This window comes from Marmota monax, unplaced genomic scaffold (genome assembly GCF_021218885.2).
Source record: "Marmota monax isolate L192 unplaced genomic scaffold, Marmota_monax_Labrador192_F-V1.1 WCK01_AAM20220418_F8-fsc00530, whole genome shotgun sequence".
Taxonomy (NCBI): domain Eukaryota; kingdom Metazoa; phylum Chordata; class Mammalia; order Rodentia; family Sciuridae; genus Marmota; species Marmota monax.
Genome location: NW_026693172.1, coordinates 1 through 10461, shown reverse-complemented (window position 1 = coordinate 10461; position 10461 = coordinate 1). Strand labels below are relative to the sequence as shown.

General features: G+C 46.9%; 1 long non-coding RNA gene across 1 annotated transcript; it reads right to left on the bottom strand.

Annotated features, from left to right (window-relative positions):
- Positions 1-415: 415 nt before the first annotated feature.
- Positions 416-10455, bottom strand: LOC124100355 (uncharacterized). The gene is made up of 3 exons (XR_009227931.1): positions 5445-10455; positions 2425-2675; positions 416-2300 (listed from the first exon to the last, which is right to left on the bottom strand). It is a non-coding gene; the product is annotated as an uncharacterized LOC124100355 (long non-coding RNA).
- Between the last annotated feature and the right edge of the window lie 6 nt (positions 10456-10461).

The window sequence follows — 10461 nt, the reverse complement described above, 5'->3', positions numbered from 1 at the left end:
CAGGATTCTGGGAGAGTCCCCTGGGAATGGGAGAGGTGTCCTCTGCTTTCGGACCCAGCCCCTTTCCTCTCCCTGAGCACAGAACATGTCCAGGGAGAAGCCCAGCCTGGGGTCCAGGGCTCAGCTCTTGTCCTGTCTGTCAAGGAGGCTCCATGCCACTGCCCAGGTCAGCTGGGTTCTCTTCCCCACACTCAACCTGAAATATAGATTTGTAATATTTTTCAAAGAAATGTGAGGGAACATTCCCTGCAAGATTATAAATTCACGTATAATTAACAAGTTACCATGAGGAAAAACAATAATAAAGAAATGATTAATGCAAAGAAAATCAAGAAATCAGGGAAATACTACACTCTACATTCAAGACTGTATATTTTGTCTTCATTGTCTGAGGTTCAGTCTTCCAAGTGGTCTCTATGTTGGTGGTGCCTTCTTTTGAATCTAACATTTTGTTTATTGATTCCTTCATTTTCAGGATTTCTGCTTGTATTTTTCTCACAATCTCTAACACTCTATTGAAGTGACCTTTTTCTTTCCGTATTTGAAATGAATAAAACACAGTGGATGTATGGGACAGAGTCAAAAAAACCAACAAATTCTTTATAGGCATTCCATAAAAACAGGAGACATTTAATAAGAAAAAGGATTGTTAAAAGTAATAATTCTTGGAAATTTCCCAGATGATAGGAGGATTATGGACATTCAGGTTAACTATGCTTGAAGGTCCTAAATAGGAGTAACCTAAAGATGGTCACACTAAAATATAATATAAACAAATTATGAAAATTTACAGAGATAGTTTTGAAAGCCACAAGAGAAATCCAACTCACAACATACAAGGGAACTTCCATGTGGCTATCAGAAGAAATATGCAGACAGGAGGAAAGAGAATAATGTCTGTAAAATACTAAGAAAAAGACTCTCAAGGCAGAATAACCAGTCATTGACCCCCCATTTCCCCATGCAATTTGTAAGCGATCTTTAAGCAATTATCAAATTTTGCCAGTTTTTGATCCTCATAAAAATAGTATCATGGGTAATGAGCTGTGGTGTATCTGTGGCCTGTGTCACTTGCAGGGCTCTTGAAGTCAGTGGCCATTTTCACTGGTGTACAGTATTTCATTGCATGCACTTCCCTTTTTCTATTCATCCATTCTTCCCTTGATTGGCATTTAGATGATTCAGGTTGCAGTTATCACAGATAATGCTGTGAGGTCCCTGCACATGGGAATCTGTGCACATCTGCATGTGCTCTGAGTGGAAAGCCTGGATCACAGGTACATGCACGGTCAGGGCAGGTCTCCAACACAGGGACCATTTCACATTTCCAAACACATGAGAATGTTCTAGATCATTCCTCAGACTGCACTCCATGTTTTTCATGGTTCAGTTTTGTGACCTCTCTTCTAAAGTTTCTGCTGGTTTGTTGGAAATTTCACTCTCTGATGATTATTGATGTTGAGCCTGTTTTATACACCAGGTGACTGTTTGCACATGAGGCTGAGAGAGAAATTTTCGTATGAAGAAGTTTTGTTCATAGTTTTTGTAATGTCATCTCTGTCATAAAAACTGACCATCTATGCATTTATCTATCTCTGAACACCAATTCTGTTCCACTGGGCATCTTGGCTGAGCTCACCCAGCACCAGGGTCCTGCACTCACAGGGTAAGAACTCATCATGGTTCTTCTCCTGATTGGCCTTCTTTTAGCTTCCTGTCACTCACTGGTTGGTGGAGCACTACTGCACAGAGCAGGGCACACACCTTCAGAGACACCCACTCAGTGGGCCTGATCTATGGTTGAGTGCTGGGGCTGAAAAGGAGAAAGAAACAGGGTGCAGAGGAGCTTGTCCAGGCCTAGAAAAACCCCCCAGTGGCCTCAGAGTCTGGCTGCCTCTGAACAGTGCCCTCAGCAGGTGGAGGCAGCAGGAGGAGCAGCTGGGGCAGCCCAGCCTCACACTTCTGCTCCCTGGGAGGTTTTTGTCATGGCCTGTGTCACTGTGGGAGGGGAACTGTAATCTTGTTGACAGAAATAAGTGGCAAAATCTTCAGGCTCCAGGCTGCTGATGGTGAGAGAATAATCTGTCCCAGATCCACTGCCACTGAACCTCGAGGGGACCCCAGATTGCAAACGGTTGGTATAATAGATCAGGAGCTTAGGAGCTTGCCCTTGTTTCTGCTGGTACCAGCTTAAGTAATTGCTAATGCCCTGACTGGTCGGCAACTGATGGTGAGTGTTTCTCCTTGAGATTTAGACAAGGAAGTTGGAGACTGGGTCATCGTGATGTCACATTTGGCACCTACAATTGAACACATGAGAAAAAATATGCACACAATTAACAATGTCACAAGAGGATTTCCCTGAACACCAGGCAGCACTGATGAAATTGGTCTGAGCACATCCCCAGTGCTGTCCCTCCTTACCTGGGATGCAGAGCAGCAGGAGCCCCAGGAGTTGAGCAGGGGCCCTCATGGCTATGCTGTGTCCTGATGGGCCTGACTCCTGCACAGGGTGTGAACAGCCTTTAAGAAGTCCTCAGGGCAGTGGGCTGTGCTGTGGGCACATGTGAATCAGCAGGGCTGGGCAGGCTGGGCACAGCTGCAGGGAGGCTCCTCTCAGGCCTGTCCAAGTGTCCCAAGGTGTCCCAGCATAGTCTAGGGCAGCACATATTTGCCTGGAGAAAATGTGTTTCCTGAGAGGCCCAGGAGAGAACCATCCCTCGTTCCTGTGATCAGAGAGACCTCTTGGTCTCATCAAGATTCAGGACACACTTCTCCTGCTCACTCTCCAACCAAGACGAGGTTCATGAGCTCTGTCACATCCCCACACCCTGCAGGAGGAGTTACTGAACTCTTCCTTTTTATACCTGAGCACAATATTTATTCCAGAGAGGCTTCCTCTACACCTGACTCCTTTAAGACCTGGGCATGATAAATTATCAGTGTTACCAGCCAGAAATGCAAAGGTGGGTAAGAGGGAGCAACAGAAAGGGACACACCAAGTGCATGCATCATGGTTGGTAAGGAAGGGAAGGACGTTGACCATGTGTCTGCTGTCCCTTCATCCCAGCTGAGCTCTGGTCCTGCTCACTCTGAAGGCTCCAACACTTCCTCTGACCTTGGCTGTCAAGGTCAGGAGTTGGCCCTTCCACACCTGAAATGTCAGCTCCCTCCCTGTCCACAGGCTGTGTCACCCATCAGGCCACATGTTCCCTGAGATCCTCTCATTATTGCTTGTACCCCTCCCATAGCTCCACCTGAGCTTTGACTTCAGAAGCTAAAGGTTTCCTTTACCAACTGCTTCTTTGCCCTGAGTCTACCTTGTTTCCTAACCTGTCTTTATTCTGTCACCAAATCTTACCCAGGACCTAAGATAATCTGTAAACAGGCAGACAAATTAATGAAGAGCTTCTATTTTACCTCAAATATAATTCAGGGTGCATTCATTACTCAAAATTCTGTTAAGCTAATTAATATAGACTAATAATGCTGGTAAAATAATAAGACCTGCTGCAAAATAACACATCATATGAAGAAGAGAGAAGAGGGAGAAGGAGGGCCAGGAGGGGAGGGAGGGAGGGAAGGAAAGGGGAAAGATGGGAGGCAGTGGAAGAAAAGGAACACAAACAACATCTTCAAATACTAAAAAAATAACTTTCAACCCAAGTTTCTACAGCTAGAAAACAGAGATTTTTAGATTGAAGAAAATGTAGAAACCTTTCAAACAGGAAATGCCCACATGACACATCCAGGCAAAGGTGGGTGGCAGTAGATGAAGGTCTCATTTTTACAAAGATGGAAAACAGGAATGAATTTTATAAACTTTCTTTTCTTACTTAAATGTCAGTGATAGCTAATGGAACCTGTCCTCAAAATTATAAGGAGGCACCCTGGGGTGTGTAACTTATCACAGTCAAATGCCTGAGGACAGCACAGTTGACAACTGTTTCCTGCAGAATCCTGCTGCTAGGAAAGCTGAGAGGATCCTCCAGGCAGGAGGCCTCCAGGGGGACAGTCAGGAACAGACTCAGCCACCAGGATGTCCCAGTGCCCTGCCTCCTGATTCCCTCCAGCTGTTCACACTCTCCCCTCCACACAGGACAGGGGTGGTCTCTTACCAATCCATGACCAGGAAGTGGCAGTGAGTGACTCCAGAGGCTAGGACACAAAGATCTCTGCCTACTGACCACTCTGGGAGGAGAACTTCTCCAGGGAAGCCAGAGGACCCCTGGTGAGGACCCCCAGGCAGCCCAGGGCAGGGCCACAGTGAGAACTCCAGCTCCTTGCTATGGCACCATCAGCTGGCTGACATAGGGGAGGCCCCTGGAGACCCACCATAGAAGTCCTTCCATGGCTGCCCCTGTGGTTAACACTCCACAATACCTGGGGACAAATCTTGAGCCAGAACTACCTGGGAAGCCCCTCCTGATTCCTATCCCACAAAAGAGGAGTGAGAATACAATGGTCATGGTTGAAATTAGTTGGTGCAATTTCTCACACAGAAATACACAGTACATGCAGAGAAATAGTAAGAAATTATAAAAGGATTGGCAAGACTCTATTTTCTGTTGCCTGTAAAGAGCAGCAGTGCTTCCTTGGGTGAGCATGCACACTGGAGTACCTACCTTACATGATGTTATTAGCATCTTATAGTTTTTTTGGCCAAATATGGTGTTGTTCTTCACTATCTCTTCTACTGTCTGACCAGGGAAACAGTGATGTTGCTTCTTTTTAAGAAAATACTTTACAGTAAAAGGTAAAAATAACCTTCAATAAGTCACTTCTTTTCCAGGGCTCCTATCCCACACCACCTGGAGACCATGGGATCCACAGGGTGCAAACACAAGGAGATGGAGCCTCCTCAGCCTGGGTCCCTGTGACACTATGTGCAGCTGTCCTTGCCTGGCCCTGGAGGAAACAGCCTGAGCAAGATTCTGTGTTGCCCATGCTGTGACATGGGCAGTGGTGACATCTACCCTCCCTGAGTGCACTGAATGCACAAAAGAAAACTTTAATGACAGCAGAGAGAGACCACAGGGTCTTGTTCATTTCCTTAAATGAGGTGGTATTAATAGGTAAAAGTTGAAATTAAATTTATGCTTGAAATATAGATCAGCTTCTCAGGGCTGAGGCTCTGGTGAGTTTATCTGCAGGTGCTAAGGTTTTGTCCATCCTCTTTGTCCAGGCCAGAGTCCAGACACAGCAGGATAAAGAGGGCCAATATGAATGGTTACAAATACTCTGAATTTGTTTCTTTTAATGCTTTAGGACTGAGCTTCTCCTGTCTTCATCTGAGCTCAATGTGAACAGAATAATCAACTTCTGCCCCACTGCTGTTGTCTATTGGAGCAGTTGGAAGATTAGTTTGAAATTTCTCCTAGTGAATAAAACAACCAGTGCTTTTTATCCTGCATGTGTGTGAACTTAAACATGGCATTTCTTACCTGAGACATTCAGGTAAGAGGACACTCCAGAGCAATGATTCTCAGGTTACATGGTTCCATGATGCCCATGCTGACACCATCTGGCATGCTCAAACTTGACTCACCTGAATTTGAGAAGATCAAAAAAGAAAATATCTTTGGGCATTTTAGCAGCAAGAGTAGAGTCTGAAACAGCTTCCAGGGTCCACTTCTCTATCTGGAGTAATTACCCAGTGTCCCCTGCTCTCTCCAGCTCCTGAGCATGATACAAGCATGGTGCAGACACCTCTTCTGAGCTCCCTGCTCCCCTGGAGGATCTGAAGGTGACCTGGAAACAGGGGACTCAGTGCTTCCCTCTGCTGAGTGCTTCCAGGAAGCACTCAGCAGGCTTCCTCTTTAGGGGGCCCTCCTATGATCAGAGCCAAGCTGAGGAACTGCTTTTGTATCTCAGGGTAATGAGCTATGAGGAGCCAGACCCCTGCCTGACATTTGTCTTCATCCTGTATGTAGGAAACAGGCTCACACAGAACATGTGTGTGCAGGATGTGTTCTTGGTCCATGCAACTGGATTCCTAGGGCTCTGTCCTCATGGGAACACTCTCCTGACAGCCAAGGTCACAAAATGCCACAGGTTTCTCTGTGCACTGAACAGCTTTCTGTCTTCTGATGAGATGGTTTTTAACTACTCTGGTGGGATCCCATCCCATGTTCCTTCACTATACACTGCAACCCTGGTCAACTCCACCTGGTGACACAAACAACACAATTCACAGACCAAAGTAATTTCCAGATACAGATTGCCACATTACAAACCAGTACCTTAGATATAAGTCTTCATTCACAAGATAGATTCAATATTATTTTTTTTAATTTCTTACTTTTTTCATATTGAAGTATTTTTGCATGAATTTTAACATTTTAAAAATATTGCATTAAAATAAAATTAATGAAAATACCCACATTATGGAGCTCCTTACACTTGGCCCCAAGGCCAACGCCTCTCTGTCCTCAGCCTAGTGTGGAGCAAGTCCCATAGATGGTGAGGACACTGGTGACTTTCACACACCAGAGACCCCACCTTCACTGAGGAGGACACTGGCCTGGAACAGCACCCTCCACAAGGACGACCCAGGGCTCCAGAGCCCATGGGAGAGTCTGAGTGTGGAAGCCGTCCACCCAGACTCCTCAGGAATGAGCTCCAGGGCCCTGAGCTGGGCTTGAACATCAGAGAACAGAGGGAGGGGAGGTAGCCCAGGCTCTGCAGGAGGCCCGGTCCTGAGAGGGGAAAGCACCCCACGCACTGGCAGGGGGGAAAGGAGGCCTAGTGAGAAGGCTCAACCCAGAGTCTCCCTGGCACTAGGCAGGCCTCACACTGACCCCAGCCCCAGAAGGGGGACGTTGGTGAGCTCTGCATGTCCTGTCCCAGACTCTGGGGTTGAAAAGTGATCCTCAAGTAATCATCATCATCATCAAGCTATGCCCACCCTCATCAGACCATCTTCTCTGGCTCTGTGGGCTGAGACCCAGGCAGAGTAGTGTTCAGATACTGCCATGAGGTTCCAAAGCCACAGGCCAAGGATGGGAAACTGCATGAGAACCCAGGATGAGGACAGTGAGCTTTTAAGTTCCTGAGAGACCTTCAAAGTGTTTACCTGGGGAGGTGGTGGCTTCTTATTTCTGGGGCTGTTGTGTGGTTGTTTAGTTTTGTGGTCATTGTTGTGGTTGTGATTTTTGGTTTAATACTGAAGAATGAACACTGGGGTACTCTACTACTCAGATTTCCTCCCTCTCTTTTATTTACTTACAAATGTATTTATTTATTTTTATTGTGATAAGTTCTAAGTTTCCCATGCTGGCCGCTAACTTCCAGTCCTGCTGTCTCAGCACCTGAGTCCATGGGATCACATGCCAGCACCACCAAGCTCAGGTCTTGGTTTTATTTCAAGATATTTCTGATTATTTTGTGAAAGATAAAAATATGAAGAACCTATTGACCATGAACCACCTGTCTGCACATTTGCTTCCCATGAAACTAGATCTAGCCAAAACAATGAGTCATAACTAACATCATAGAATGTACCTAGGTTACTCCTCAGACAACTTTATAAGAGAGATGTTATTACTCCCATGTTGCAGATGAGGAACTGAGGCTTGAGCAAAATGAAGTAACTAACCCAATGTCACACACAATTCTTAAGTTGCAGTGTCAAGATTCTAAGTGTCTCTGGTGGGTGTTGCATTAAACATGCCACACCTCCTCCAGCTGGGAAGAAACCTGGGGAACAGAAGAGCCACTGGGCTGCCTATAGGAAGGTTAGGTGTCTAGGTTACATGAAGACATAAGCATATGGGATTAGGATGAATCCACAGGGGACTGAAATATCACCAAAGGGATGTGAGTCTGCAGGTCTCAGGTGGAAATTCATAGGATAATTCACCAAGATTGAAGCCTGGGAAGCCACTGCGTGGTTTGTCCCCACATTCCCAGGCTGCACAGAAGCCTTGCTCAGGGCTGGGAGAGGGACAGGCTGGTCCTGTGGAAGGAAGTCACAGAGTCAGTGTGTGGAGACAGACAGGGCTTGAGGCTGGGAGGCCATGGAGCTCTACCAGGGAGCCTGAGGCCGCTGATAAGGGCAGGGAGTGCCTGTGGGTCCAGAAGAGAAGTAGGCCCTGTATTCCTGAGGACTTAGTGCCTGGTGCAGCTGACACACAGGAAGACTGGGGAAGCCATTGTCACCTCCATGCTAACTGCGGGTTAGCCCTTTATCCTCTCCATATCTAGAATCAACTGACCATAGAAGAATGGAATCCTCCAAAGATATCAAGCTCCAAACATCCAACAGGGATCCAGTCATTATGGTGATAACCAAAGGCAGTAGATAGTCAGGATTCTAAGTGGTTCTCCCAAAGAACCTAGTCCCTGTATCAAAATCCACCCCAGGAATTCAAAAAGGATTTCTGGAAAAATTCTTTTGAACGATTTTATAGATGTAATGACACAGATGGTGTAAGAGAGGAAAGCCCTTCACATCTACGTAGAGTCAGAGGAAGGAAATCTCATGCCATTGAAGATTGGATGTGGGGACATGGTCTAAGGCTGGTCTTGGAGGTAGCGCTAGCCACAGTGCAAGCATTTAGATCAGCTTCAAGTAACTCTGTTATGATGACCACAGGGAAATTGGGACCTCAGCCTACAACTGTGGAAAGATGACTCTGCCTCAGCCACTGGACCTGGAAGAAGACCATGAGCTTCAGCAAGGAGAGCTGCCCACTGACTGCCCAATTTCAATCTTCTCAGGCTGGGCTGAGGACCCAGCCTGGACTCCTAAGGGACATGTGAGGGAAAGAACACACTGCTCAATAGGTGGGAATTTTATGCTAGCCACAGTAAACTAGGAGAGATATCAAACTGCCATATCTCATCAGAAGGATCAGAAAACAATACACAAGAGCAATTGTACCACATGGCTCATTACTGAGGGGACCCTCAGCTCTCTGCTCTCTCTACAGTGCGGTCAGGATCTGCCTTCTTCTGCCAGAGGTTTCCTCCTGATCTGTCCACACCCACACAATCCAGGCTGAACTCAAGGCCTTAAAGAAGAAGAAAATGGTGGCATTTCAGGTAAATGGATGGAAGTGGAGAACATCATGACAAGTGAAAGAGCCCGACTCTCGAAGGTGAGGGTCCCATGTCACCCTCTGGTGCAAAAGCTAGAGCAAATGAAAGGGAAAGGGGGGTAAGGTGACATGAAGAGATTAGGACAACCAGTTGCAAAGGAGACAGAGATTGGGGGAAGGGGTCTGGGACAGGGAGGAAATGTGGAAGGAAAGCACCACATGACACCATGTGCTTGGGCACAGACACCACAGCACAGCAGTGAGCCCAGCTCCACAAAGGTCAAGAGCCCACCAATGACAAAGGAGCAGATGAATAGACAGAAGGAGGACAGGAGAGAAGAGGGAGGGGGTGGGGATGGAAGAAAAAGAAAGAGGGGGCACCAGGGACTAAGATGGAGCACAGTATATCCCATGCCTGCAGATTGTGCCCAGGGAACCGTCTGTTTTGCAGAACTACAATGCACCAAAAGGAGCCTTTACAATAGTAAAGAGAGCACTAAAATAGAGTCATGGAAAAGGGAAATCCACTTACCTAGAAAATATCTTTATAAGTAAATGAGGCATAAAGTATAGAAGTCAGTTGTGATAACCAGATCTACACTGCACCTGAGGTGGCTCAGGATCATCATGAGATCCCCCAGGAAACACTCTGAGGACGTCTCTAGGGCAAGGAGAAGACAGAGGAGTGATCTGCCCACCACTTTCTTCCAAGGGGTCCTGTACTCTGGAACTTTCTGAGATTCTGCACTTTTCCTGTTCCTGCCCTGTGAGTTCCCACCCATTCTCCTTCATTTCCTTTCCTTCTGCTCATTCAGAAAAAACACAGGAAGACCTCAGCCTGGGGAAACTGCAAACAGGCACATTTCACAGGTTCAGAGGATGCTGCCCACTCGAATCAGGACAGCCACAGAGGTTCAATTAAACTAAGAGACACATGGCAGGGTCCTCAGCTGATGGTGGCCCAAGTTCCACACAGAGGAGTGGGTGTGTCAGAGGTCCTGGGCTGGGGAGAAAAGCAGCACAGCCATGTTGGCCAATGCAACACAGGCTCACTCTGTCCCACTGTGGGTGGGGAGGACTGAAACCAGTGTCCCTGTGCAGGGAAAAGGACCTTAACCTCAAGACACCTTGGCGCCAATCCCAAAAGAACAGTAGTGCACATGGAACCCCGGGAACATGGTGAGAGTGCCTGAGTGCTGTTCTGACCTACGAATCTACTTTAAAACCCAGGGTGGTGGCACTTGCTCCCTTGTGTCCCTGACAAGGAGGAGCAGAAGGGGAGGGATGTCTCTATCATCTATGAGAAGGAACTAATGCAGAATCTTCCTTGTCCACACTGTCCCATGTGCTAGGTGTCCATCTCCTGGGAAGTGTTTGGTGGCTCTGAGTGTCAAATGCATGGAGATGACTAGGAAAGAAT